We start from the raw sequence: 14026 nt of genomic DNA, 5'->3' as shown, positions 1-14026 counted from the left end.
GGCTGCCATGCTCGGCGCCATCTTGGTAACGTAATTCTGACAACGTGATTCGTTCAGAATCGTCACATGGTATGCTTTGACGCTTCCTTGTTTGGTTTAGCTTTCCGCGGGATCTTTTGAGTGAATGAATGAAAATGACTTCGCGTCAATCATCGAAAAGAGTACAGCAGTTGTCACTTGCAAGGGGGAAAAGGAAAATTAGTGATGGATTACCCAGTGAAATGCCCTCGGGAAGCGCATCTGAACGTAAGCTGTCAATGGGAGGTTTAGAATTTCTAATGTCAGAAATAGCCCAATACGTGTGGCTGTTACCACCTTGTAACATATTATAACATTACTGTAACAATATTTGTTTTGTATGGATGAAATATTTATTTATTTAGAAGATTTATAAGAATAGAATAAAGTGCCATCTCATTCATTATGTTGTGTTGCGGTGGTCAGTTTTACTTTTACAGTACAGATTTCTGTGTGCTGTATCTATAAAAACAAAACAAATGAACAGTTATTGATACAATACACATTTCATTTTAGCGGCAGAAATTGAGAGAGGTCTTGAGTCACTTCACAGGACCAGGGAGCAGGTCAGGCAGGCCTATGCAGATATTGATGCAGATGTGGCAGAGTTGCTGAGAGAGGATGCAGATGCGGTGATAAATATCAGTGTGTCTTTTGATGGCACTTGGCAGAAAAGAGGGTTCACATCACACTATGGGATCGGGGTGTGCATCGATATTTTTACGGGACTGGTGATTGACTTTGAGGTTCTATCCTCCTATTGCCATGCTTGTGCCCTTAAAGAAGCTGCCAGGCATGAGGGAAAGATTACAGATGAGGAAATTGACAGCTAGAGAGAAACGCAGGACTGTGCACAAAATTTTAGGGGCTCAAGCAAGGCAATGGAGCAGGAGGCAGCGAAGAGGATGTGGGCCAGGTCTGTGAGTCGCCAACAGCTGAGATACATTCAGATGCTGTCAGATGGGGACAGTGCTGCATTCAGGGAGGTGGTATCCCTCAACCCATACCCTGGGCATGAGGTAGTAAAATTAGAATGCATCAACCATGCCCATAAGCGTATGGGCACAGCACTACGAAAATTAAGTGTTGAATGCAAATTGGGGGGGTCTGGGAAAATTAACGGCCAAAAAATTTAAAACATTACAAAATTATTACAGGGGGGCAATTTTAAATAACCAGGGTTCCATAGAGAAAATGAAAAATGAGATCTGGGCTGGTCTCCTCCATAGCATGTCCTGTGACGAAGTCCCCTTGCACACCAGGTGCAACCTGTCCTGGTGTTGGTATAGGAGAGCGGAGGAAAATGGAGAAACTCCAGAGAGCCACAGGCTCCATGCAGGAAACTTTTTGTCTCGGGAGGTGGGCCAGAAGCTGATACCTGTATACCACCGCATGTCAAGTGACAGCCTGCTGCAGCGCATGCAGCATGGTGGCACTCAAAATGCGAATGAGTGCCTCAACTCCGTCATTTGGGCCCGCTGTCCAAAAACAGTGTTTGTAGGTAAGAGTAGAGTTGAGGCAGCTGCAAGTATGGCCATTTCAACTTTTAATGAGGGGGCCTCTGCCATGCTTGCCATTATGGATAAGCTTTGGCTGGAAAGCACTGTCGTTACCGTCACCACCATCAGGGAAACCGACATGCTGAGGATCACAAAAGCCGAATCCATCCAGTCTGAGAGTGTAAAACGTTGCAGAAAGACTCTGAGCACAGCTAAAAAGCTGAAAAGGGGCCTACATATGGTGCAGGCATGGAGAGCTAGGCTTTCAACCCTCATGGGTGAACTTTGTGTTCCGATGGACATAGATGACTAGAGTTGCAGTTCTGATGATAAGTTTGTGTCTGTATTTGTGGTTCTCTGTGGTTAGTTGAAGGTCTTATTTGGCAATGTTGTTTTATTCAGTTGTCATTGTTTATGGTCTACATTGTTATAAACAATTACTTGGCCAGTTGTTTTGCTTGGTAGCAATGTTTTCATATAAAAATGTGTGGATTTTTACAATATAAATCTTTAAAGCCCGTTTTCTCAAAATGACTTTTCTCTCATACTCCAAGTCCGAAATCTCCACTTCAGTAGCACCTATATACACCAAACTTTCCAGTCTTGTACCTAGTTATATTATGAAGACAATTACATAGGGATTTGTAAATATATTATTCCTAGCCTGATTTATATAACATTTTATTCCAAAAAACATGGCGAAAATAATTTTTTTAAGGCTATTGACAGTATATTCTGATTTACAGGATAACAAAAGTAGATATCCATAAATTCCTCTGTAATTGTTTTCCCATCTAATATGTGAACACAATGAAAAAATAATTTTGAACCTGGCTTTATCCAATTCTGAGATTTCGTTTTTTAAAAGATATGCAAATTAGCGCATATTTAATTAGATAATGCCTAATTTGCATATTTAAACATAAAATTACGGAAACTTTGTAATACATTTTTTTCTCATCTTAATGTAGGTAATCAACTGGGAAAGTTTCATGGTGATATCTGCTAGTTAAAAATTTTACCCTATTCACCTGTAGTGTCTCGCCTTAATATCTTAATATATTATTATATCTTATATTAACAGGGCTGGCGAAGGTTACTTTTAAAATGTGTTTCACTACAGATTACAAAATACATGCTTTAAAAAGTAATCAGCAATGTATTTCGTTAGATTACTCAGGTTTAGTAACTTAATCTAAATACTTTAGAATACTTTGAATTATTAAGCGGTGTAGCACAAACTTGATTTCTTGTTTTTATGTTTTCCAACTCTAAATAAAAGTGACATCTTCCAGTCATAAGATTTGTGTTTTCTTTGTATTTTTTAACAACATCAGTTTTCCACAGCACTTCTATGAACAACAACAAAAACTTTTGTCATTTAAATCTACCAGTCAATATAAATTCAATTTGAATACAATGAATGGGATTCCGTGGTGTTTCCTGCTGCATTCCAAGCTTCAAAACTAATCCAAACATATCATAAAAGTGGCTAACAACTGGCCCAGTTCTCAGAATTATACAACTGATTTGTTTAATGAATGGACCACGGAGCCATTTCACGTTTCCAGTCCTAGTTTCTAGTTCTATTCTAAGTCTAGTCATTTCGTGTTGCCTTGTTTCAAATTCAAATTCAAATTTTATTTTATTTGTCACATACATATACATACATAGTACGACATGTAGTGAAATGTATTGTACGACTGTCCAACAAATTGTCCAACAAAATTAAGAAAAACCTCAAGTTTACAAAAATACAAATAGAAAAAGTACAGTAAACATATATACAGAAATAAACTAGCAATAAAATAAAATAACAAATAGATATGAGAATAAAAATAGATATGAGGAATAAAAAATAGAATATGATTCTATATAGATTCTATAAAAAGTAAAGTGTATGTCAGTGATAAAGTGTCCGTGTGCTGTGCAGTGCAGTAAAGTGTGTAAGTGAGTAAAAGGAATACTAAAGACAAAGACAAATGGTATGTAAGTCCCACTCATTTATCCTACGTAACCTTCTACAAATTAGTGCAGATTGTACTTGAAAAATGTGCAAAGTGGAAGTGTGGGGTGATGTGCTTAGAGTGGAGAGTGGTTAAGACTCCGAATGGCCTGCCGGAAGAGTTTCCTGATCTCCTGCCTGTGTATCTTGGATTACTGTGTATCTCCTTTGCCTGCTGTTTCGGACTCTGTTTGCACCTCTCTTGGACTGTTGCTCGTGTACCTGGATTTTCTTGTTGCCTTTCCCTGTTGGATATTGTTCGCTGATCGAAGACCCACGCTTGTCCTAGGATTACTCTTTGTCTTGCCTGTGTTATACCTGTTTGCCATTATTGAATACATGGATCCGTATGTCTCACCTCTCGTCAGCCCCGTAACAATGATGTGATTTAGCCTATGCTTATTTGTTCGAAAGTTTGGCAGTGATCACAAGATGCTAAGCCAAGTTTTGTATTGTTTAGTTAACATTTTTTTCCTGTTAATTATCACGTTGCGCTGCGTGTCTTTTTCTTCAAAGCACCAACTTGCCTAATGTTGGTTTGATTGCTTGTGTTACATGAGAAAAATAATTTTGCCTACCTGATGTTGTAGATTAATGCGGGTTTGGTTCGAGTCACGACTCGTGGTCTTTGTCAAACGGTTCTGGGCCCATATTCACAAAACATTTTATCTTAGCACTAAGAGCTCTTCTAAATAGCAGTAAAAGTTTTTAGCTAAGAGGTTTCTCTTAAAACCTATTCACAAAGCTGCTGAGACAAACTTTTACTAAGGAATAGAGAGAAGTCTTAAGCTAAGAGTAAGGCAGGGTTGACCTCATTGCTATGGATGATGTCAGCATGCTTACTAACTATGCACAGAGTGATTGGCTGATAGGGGAGGGGTTTCTGTCAGAGATTGATTCCTATAAATATTGTAGAGCGCAATATGTTGCCATATTCAAATAAAGGTTTAAAAATAAAATGTTAATTGCCACATTCAAATAAAGATTTTAACATGCAGGCTAAGTGTCACTAATTAAACAAATATATGTTCAGCTAATTTGCAGTCAATGTCGTCAAGACAGCCATTGTGACATAATATTTTTGCGTATTTGCTTATTTGCTCGAGAGGGCGCGAAAGTGAATCACAGTCTCATGCAAGTTCGTTTCAATGGCACGATTTTCTGTTTCTATTTGGTGTGATATTTATACACAAAAACTGACTTTGGCGTGCATATGAGACACAATGATTAGGTATAGGGGTGTGGGGAAGGTGCGTATCATAAGCACACCAAATAGAAACAGAAATTCATGCCATTGAAACGCACTTTCATGAGACCATGCTGGTGTGCTGTCCGTGCAGTGCCTTTCTTCATTCAAATGTGTGAGCGCACATTACCGATCTATCACAGCACGTGATTACCACATTGAGATCGATAAACGAGCGACAATGATAAACTTTCTTGAGGAAGCAGCACTGGCCTGATTATAGTTTTAGGGGGGCTGAGACGACAAATAGGGAGGATGAAGCCCACCTAAAAAGGGTCTAGAACCACCCTTGGCTAATTATCAGTCTCTTACATTTATGCATTTAGCAAACGCTTTTATCCAAAGCGACTTACATTGCATTCAAGTTACAGTTTTTACATTTTATCAGCTCTTGCTTTCCCTGGGAATTGAACCCATGACCTTGACGTTGCTAGCGCCATGCTCTACTATTTGAGCTACAGGAAAGCCACTCTTACATGTATGCTTCTCGTAGCGGATGCATATAAACCACCTTTTAATTAACAGAGTAGAATAATTATGGCTGATAGTAAGACATAAAAACATAAAAGAAAACCAAACTGGACACAAGAACAGCTGCAACTTCTTGCCCAACTGGTTAATGAAAAATATATAATCAAAGGAAAATTTGGAGTTGGGCTAACCTCCAAACCCTAAAGATGATACCTTTTTAAAAGCTCATTATCGTCAAATGTTTCTAAAATGTTTATATTCCGAGGCAGATTGCTGACAACAGCCATTTTAGGATAGTTGTGAGTTGGTCTTAGTGACTTAGGAGTCCTCTTCACTACTCCTAACATTTCACAGATTTAGGAGCTAGTTTTAGCACTAAATACTCTTAGAGCAAAAATTTAGGAGTCCTAAATTTAGGACTGACACGCCCATTATTTTTAAGATTTTCTCCTAAATGGGCAAGTTGGGAGCTACTTTTAGCCTTAAGATGTTTTGTGAATACCCAGGTCTGCTACAGAAATAAATTAGTGCTGCTGTGGGATAATGTCTCGGTTACGTACGTAACCCTCGTTCCCTAATGGAGGGAACGGAGACGTTATGTCGTGACAACATAGGGGATTTATCTGGGAGCCCCGATCACCTCTGATAAGAGAAAACACCAATGAAATTGGCTAGTGGATTTTGCATACCTGAGCCACTCCCCGTTCATACGAGTATAAAAGGGCGACAGGTGCATCCACTCATCAGGTTTTCCGCTGAGGAGCCGAGAACCTGTCCCTGGCAACCAGTGATGTTTCAAGATTGTGGCATGGGGACATAACTTCTCCGTTCCCTCGCATCCACTATCCAGTGGGTCAACCTCTGCTTGGAGACAGACTTCCCTTTCTGCTGACCTCCGTGGCAGACAAAGAGTTGGTCAGAGCTTCTGAAGCTCCGGGTGCAGTCCACGTATATGCGCAATGCTCTTACGGGACACAGCAGCGCCAAGGATGGATCTGCCTCTTCCGAAGGCAGTGCTTGCAGGTTCACCACCTGATCGCGGAAGGGCGTGGTGGGAACCTTGGGCACGTATCCAGGCCGGGGTCTCAGGACAACGCGAGAGTAGGCCGGCTCGAACACAAGGCACTCTTCGCTCACCGAAAACGCTTGGAGGTCCCTGACCCTTTTGATGGAAGTGAGCGCGGTCAGGAGCGCTGTCTTAGCCGACAAGAATTTCAGCTCGACTGAGTCTAGCGGCTCAAAGGGACCCCTCTGAAGTCCAGCCAGGACGATAGAGAAGTCCCAGGAGGGCATCAGGGGTGACCTAGGGGGATTCAACCTCCTGGCACCCCTCAGGAACCTCACGATGAGATTATGCTTTCCCAGGGACCGGCCGTCCACTGCATCGTGATGGATATACACTTTCAAGGTGGAGGGTGACAGCCTACGCTCCAACCTTTCTTGCAGGAAAGAAAGCACTACTCCAATCGTGCATCTTCGGGGGTCTTCCCGACGAGAAGAACACCAGTTTGCGAACAGACTCCACTTCAGTGCATAGGCTTGCCTTGCTGAAGGAGCTCTAACCTGAGTGATGGTCTCTACCACAGCCTGTGGTAGACCACTTAAGTCTGCCGCGTCCTGTCCAGGAGCCACACATGAAGGTTCCACAGATCTGGACGCGGGTGCCATATGGTGCTGAGCCCCTGAGAAAGGAGGTCCTTCCTCAGAGGAATGCGCCAGCAAGGAGCTGTCGCGAGGAGAATGAGTTCGGGAAACCAGGTCCGGGTGGGCCAATACGGCGCAACCAACAGGACCTGCTCCTCGTCCTCCCTGACCTTGCACAGTGTCTGTGCGAGCAGGCTCACTGGGGGAAATGCATACTTGCGTAAAGGCCGAGGCCACCTGTGTGCCAGTGCGTCTGTGCCGAGGGGCCCCTCGGTCGGGGAAAAATGTGGAAATATGTGCTCCCCCAGAATGTGGACAGTGCGCAGTGATCTGAGCTGCGTGTGACTCCAGAGGAGGAGATATGGCGGGCGAGCTGTGACATGCTGCATGATCGTAGACCTCCCAGCCGGTTGATGTACGAGACAGCCGCAGTGTTGTCCGTACGGACCAACACATGCTTGCCTAAGAGCAGTGGCCGAAACTGCCGCAAGGCCAGATGCACTGCCAACAGCTCCAGGCAGCTGATGTGCCAAAGCAGTCGAGGCCCCGTCCAGAGCCCCGAGGCTGCCTGCCCGTTGCATGTAGCGCCCCAGCCCGTGCTGGAGGCATCTGTTGTGACAACAACATGCCGAGAGACTTGTTCTAAGGGCACCCCGGCGCGTAGAAAAGCAAGGCCCATCCAGGGGCTGAAGGAGCGGCAACACTCCCGTGTGATATTCACCCGAAGTGAACCGAGGCGCCATGCCCACCTCGGGACTCGGGAGTGCAACCAGTGCTGAAGTGGTCTCAAATGAAGCAACCCGAGCGGCGTGACTGCGGCTGCGGATGCCATATGCCCCAGGAGCCTCTGAAACTGTTTCAGTGGAACCACAGTCCTGCCTCTGAAGGAACTCAGGCAGTTCAGCAATGATTGGGCGCACTCATCCGTGAGGCGCGCCGTCACACTCACCGAGTTTAACTCCACACTGAGAAAAGAGATTCTCTGCACAGGGGAGAGCTTGCTCTTTTCCCAGTTGACCGGAAGCCCCAATTGGCTGAGGTGCCGTAACACCAGATCCCTGTGATCCCTGGGCTGGATGCACCTGATCATGCACCTGTGCGTTAACATCTTGAACGGGAGCCTGTGCAGGGCCCGGTTCAAGACTCGCAGATCCAGGATTGGTCGAAGATCACCGTCTTTCTTGGGTACGATGAAGTAAGGGCTGTAAAACCCCTGCCTCATCTTGGCTGGAGGGACCGGCTCGATTGCATCCTTTGCCAGGAGGACAGCAATCTCCTCGCGCAAGACAGGAGCTTTCCGAGCGTCACCGAGGTCTCAAGAACGCAGCTGAACATGGGAGGTCGCCTGGCGAACTGTGTGCGTGAGCCAACGAGACGGGCTGGATAGGGCAAGCCACGCTTCCAGACACCGTGCAAGTGGTTCCAACGGCACAATCGACGTACGTGCGGTGGTGCAGCGCAGGGGAGCTGGACGGTACAGAAGACAGCGCGTTCTGAAGCATCCTCGCAGGACTCCCTGGGTCCCAAAGAAGACTGGCTAGAGGTGCATGGGGACGCACTGCGTCCCCGAACCGCGCTCTCTTGGCCGCTGGCAAGACAGGTCGCGGGTGAGAGTGAGGAGGCAATGCGTCACACACTGTCAGCCCGTAGACCAGAAAACCCGGAAGAAAAGGAAATTGCTCTTTCAGTGAAAATGTGGCCCTTGGGCCAACGGCGGAACAGAAAAAAGAAACACAGGATTCTCCACCCGGCCCTCCTCTGGGGGAAGGAGCGACGCTATCCTCGCCGTCTCCTGAGAAAGAGCAAACTCCAACATCTCCAGGTTGCCCGCGTCAGGGCCGCTTCGTCGATTTCCTGCGAGAGGCTCGACTCGCCAGCCCAGATGTTGATTCAGCATGGGGCAGAGCAGCTCTGGAGGACGCAGGAGGGCGCCCACGGCGACGAGCAGACGGAGGCCTGGTCCCGGGGGCAGCGGTTGACGGTGCATCGCGCCGGGGCAGGATGTGCTGGATCGCCTCTGTCTGCTTCTGCACTGCCGAGAACTGCTGGGCAAAGCCCTCGACAGTGTCGCCGAAGAGCCCAGCCTGGGAGAAGGGGGCGTCAAGAAAGCGTGCTTTGTCGACGTCCTTCATCTCCGCCAGGTTGAGTAAGAGATGGCACTCTTGCACCACCATGGTAGACATCGCCTTCCCGAGGGACCGCGCCGTGACTTTCGTCGCTCGTAGAGCGCAGCTCCTGCATCCAAGTGGCGCCATTTCGCAGGCACAAGTGCACCGCGACCGCTCTATCCACCTCGGGAATGCCCGCGTTCCCCCTGGCAGCCCTGCCGTCGAGGGTATTGAGGACGGAAGAGGCAGACGAGTGGCTTCTGGCTGTGAAAGGGACCATCCATGACTTGAACAGCTTCTCATGCACCTCCGGGAAGAAAGGCACCGGAGTAGAACGCGGTTGTGAGTCGCGCCCGCTCCGAGAAACCAATCATCCAGCCGTGAGGGCTTGGGACTGGGCGGCCTGTTGACCTCCAGCCCGATGCTCACGGCTGCCCAGGCAAGCATGGCTGTCAGCTCTGGGTCCAGTGCGGCGGTGGCGACAACACCCTAGGGGGGCAGCCCCGCCGAACCTTCCTCCTCAGAGGACGTAAGCCCCATCCCCCGATGCTGCGATCGTCATCCTATCCTCGGGCGGCGCACCGAATGAAATGCTGGGCACCCCGTGGGACGAACCAGCGAAATCACCCGGAAGCCGGACGGAACATTCGCTGCGTGAGGAGTAAGAAGTTCGTGGGGACGTACCCGGCGGAGAGGCTCTTACTGTGATCCTCAGATCTCCCAGAGCGCCAGCCGGCGGTCCTCTGCTCGAGCCAGAGAGACAGGGATGGGTGGCGGCAGAGGGTGCCAATCCTTTCAGAAAGGAAAGGAGAGATCGCAGTGACGTCATGCTCATACGCCCACAACAGGCGCATGAGTCATCCACGAATGCAGCTTCAGCATGCTGGAGACCCAGACACTGAAGACAACGATCGTGTCCATCATCCGCAGGCATCTTGAAAAAGACGCGATCGTCCGTGATTTGCTCTTTTAGAATTTGCTCTTTCAGTTGAAGTGCCCAGGGGAATCGCTGGTGAAAGGGACTCCGCTGACTGCACCGTGACGCCAACCAGGAACAAAATAAAGAGGTGGAAAGGCTTCGTGGAGATCAGCACTCTTCTCATCCACTCGGCTCCGAAGCAAATATCTGATGAGTGGATGCACCTGTCGCCCTTTTATACCCATATGCACGGGGAGTGGCTCAGGTATGCAGAATCCACTAGCCAATTTCATTGGCGTTTTCTCTTATCAGAGGTGATCGGGGCTCCCAGGTAAATCCCCTATGTCATCACGACATAACTCGTAGTGACCGACAGATAGGGAATGGGTCGGGTGTTCTGTTAAGTACTGCTGGCGCACGTTGACCAATCAGGACCCGTGCAAGACTCTGCTTTAAACTGCTTTGCGTCTCTCTGTCAGATAACCCCATGTGCGCCATTTACAGGTATTTTCCTAAACTGTCACACAGCTCATATAGTTTTTCCACCAAGAGGTGTGAATGCAATGATTACGAAAACGACTATTTATTTTTGTTACTTATTTTATTTCAGTTAGCTTTTCATATGTTGTTAGTTTAGTTTTGTTTTAGTTTTTGATCTTTTTTTTTTTGCATAATAGGTGCCCTTTAACATTCACATTTTGATACTACAGTCTTCTGTAATTTAGCCCGAGAGCTCGTTTAATGCCGGGTTCAGGTATTCATTCCTACTTACAAGAGAAGCACAGAAGAATCAGTTGCAAAGATCCACGACAGCATAGCTTGCATATGCATTTCCTAAATACATCTTAGACGGAAAAATAAATAAAATTTGAATTTTGAAATAACTTTTTAAAAACAACAGCGAAGAACAAATTAAAAATAAATATTTTTAAAAGTGTTGAACAAAAAAAGTGTCCTGAACAAGAACAGTTTGTAAAAAGCATCTACAAGTAAGCAAACTGCAAGTGATACATATGCATTATAAGACAATTGAACATAATATGAAACTCATAAGAAAACACAATTATAATATTTATATCATGAAACAAACTGATATACAAGAATAAAACTATTTGAGATTGTTCTTTGGGTAGGAACTCCATCTTTGAGTTGATTGAATCTCTCAGCTGAATCTGCTGGTTTTGAAGATGAAGATGGATTTTATTCACTGTGAAAACTTTACAGCTTGATGCATTATTGTGTTGTATTTGATGAGGAGAAAATGCTGGATCTGAAGATGATCTGCTTAGGGCTCATCCACACGAAGCCAGCTTTCCCTGTCCAAACTTTTATTTTCTTGTTCTTCCATAAACTCAGCGTCGTCTCAAGAAATATCTGCGTACACAAAACCACTGAAACCGACTCAAAATGATGTAGCATTCATGGCAGACCAGTATGTGGCGCTGTAATTCTGCTGTAGAGATACATACACTAAAAACAGAGAAGACGACTTGGAGCATGCGCATAAACCTCGCACGCTGTATTCAAACCCAACACAACAACAAGAAAAGCTAATAAAATGAGTAAAGCTAATAGGCTCAGTAGCTTCTGCAGAAAGAACACAAGCATGTAGTCCTCCATTGTTATTGTTGATGCTGTTACGTGACGTAGTGGTGTCTGACTAGGGTAGAGACGTGGAGTGATGACATCATCGTTTACAAAATATACAGTGTAACGTTAAAACGTAATATTAATATATAATTTAAAGGGAAACAGTTTAATTTAGCTCAAAGGGAATCATTAATGATTTTATAGGGAATTTGAACTGACTCACTGTTCACGGCGATTCACTAAACAAGCTGTATAACAAACTCTGCACTGGATATTAAAATCCAAAATTTTGTGAAAACACTATTAAATAGCACAGTAGCACAAATCGGCAGATTAAGACATTAACTTGTGAGCACAAAACACAAGATACTTCTCTTTTCAATATTTTCAGAAAATCAGAAGATCAGAATGAGCTTTATTGGCCAAGTATGTTTACACATACAAGGAATTTGTTGTAGTGACAGAAGCTCCACAGTGCAACAGAAAGACAGCAACAGGACAGGACACAGGTAATGAAACAAGATAACAACATACAGCCAATATCCAATGTACAAAGCAGCAAAAAAAACAAAACAATATATAATATATAATTGTTACAGCCAGCTCGTTTAGACCGAAGTATACAAGTACACTTAAGTAATGACTTGCAAGATTTTATTAGTCTTCAAAAATACAAATAACTTAATATAACGAAGTCTAGGGTTCAAAATCAAAGGGGAAAAATCATAATCCAAATGGGGAAGAAAAATGGTTGGTATGGGCTGTAAACAAATAAAGGCACGCCAAAACAAATGACTTCTCCAGAGGCTGTCGATCCCCTGGACGAAGTGAAGAGGAGTGGTGGAAGCCAATGTTTTGTCCTCGCTGTAATTAAGTGGTGAGCAGGTAACAGGGGTGTGCAATCTCCCACGCTCTCCTGGAAGAACACCGCCAGCAGGCGAGCAAGTAAAACACAGGATCGTAACATAATATAGAATTGAGTGTTCATGAGATGTATTGACTGAGGGAAGAAACTGTTCCTGTGTCTGGTCGTTCTGGTGCTCAGAGCTCTGTAGCGTCGACCAGACGGTAACAGTTCAAAGAGGGAGTGTGCTGGGTGTGAGGGGTCCAGAGTGATTTTACCAGCCCTTTTGCTCACTCTGGATGAGTACAGTTCTTGGAGAGTGGGGAGGGTTGTACCAATGAATCGCTCAGCAGTCCGGACTACCCTCCGTAGTCTTCTGAGGTCAGATTTGGTAGCTGAGCTGAACCAGACAGTTATTGAAGTGCAGAGGATGGATTCAATGATGGCGGAGTAGAACTGTTTCAGCAGCTCCTGTGGCAGGTTGAACTTCCTCAGCTGGCGAAGGAAGTACAACCTCTGCTGGGCCTTCCTGACAATGTCAATGTCAGAGTCTATGTGAATATCCCACTTCAGGTCCCGGGAGATGGTGGTGCCCAGGAATCTGAATGACTCCACTGCAGTCACAGTGCTGTTCATGATGGTGAGTGGGGGGAGTGCAGGGGTTTTTTTCCTGAAGTCCACAATCATCTCCACAGTTTTGAGCGTGTTAAGCTCCAGGTTGTTGAGACTGCACCAGACAGCCAGCTCCTTAACCTGTTAACGTTCACCAGAGCGACGTCGCACTGAAAGCTCTTTGTTTGCATGTGTCATTGTTTTCTAATAGAATAAATGAAACGGGACAAAGTTAATCTTGACAAACTATATATCATTCTGAAGGTCTAAGCCTCAAGCATCGACGACAGATCGCTGTTTTTCGATGGAAAGCTTACAAGGAATGTATTTGCTACATTTGTGTAAGCAGTACACATCCAAACACGCAGAGTAAAAAAGCAGTACGTACCTTTATAATTGTAATAACAAGCCACAAACGCGTCCACTGCTGAAATCCCAGTTTAGTTAGAGAGGTAAGGGTCCACAGAACAACATCCCAGCGAGCACTTTTAGTCCAGCGAAACAATAACGTTGTAATAAGGATGAATATTCCTTTGTTTACGTTTCATTTCTTCAGAGAGTTATTGTTCGCGTCCGTTATGGAATAAATTACGCTCAAAAACAGCGTCTTGGTAGTAAAAAAACAACACGGTGTTGTAGCATACAGTTTTACAAACAGAATGAGATCATCCACGGAAAAAAAAGTCTCAGAAAAGCGGAATATAGATTATTTGAATTTGGCGCTCCCTCCAGTCAACCATGACGCACGCTGTGACGCAGCTGTCATCTGAGCGGGGCGTAACTTAGCGATCTGCTTTATCCATACAAATTTTATTATTTTTCTTCTACATTTTTTATATGTGTGTGTGTGTGTATTGTGTGGGGAATGTGGCCGTGTCTGCATGATTATAATATGTATGGACGGACATCAGCGTGTTTATTACCGACTCTATGATGGCTATCATTGTGATTTATTGATCAGCTATTATTGATTATATGGCCCATCTGTTTGATTATCATCTGAATGGAAGCACATCAGCGTATGTTTACTGACTCTATGACCATGTCTGCCAATATCACTTCATGTCTGG

The sequence above is a fragment of the Barbus barbus genome (genome assembly GCF_936440315.1).
Source record: "Barbus barbus genome assembly, chromosome: 47".
Taxonomy (NCBI): Eukaryota; Metazoa; Chordata; class Actinopteri; order Cypriniformes; family Cyprinidae; genus Barbus; species Barbus barbus.
The sequence above is the reverse complement of the archived record's forward strand: the minus strand, read 5'-3'. Positions refer to the sequence as shown.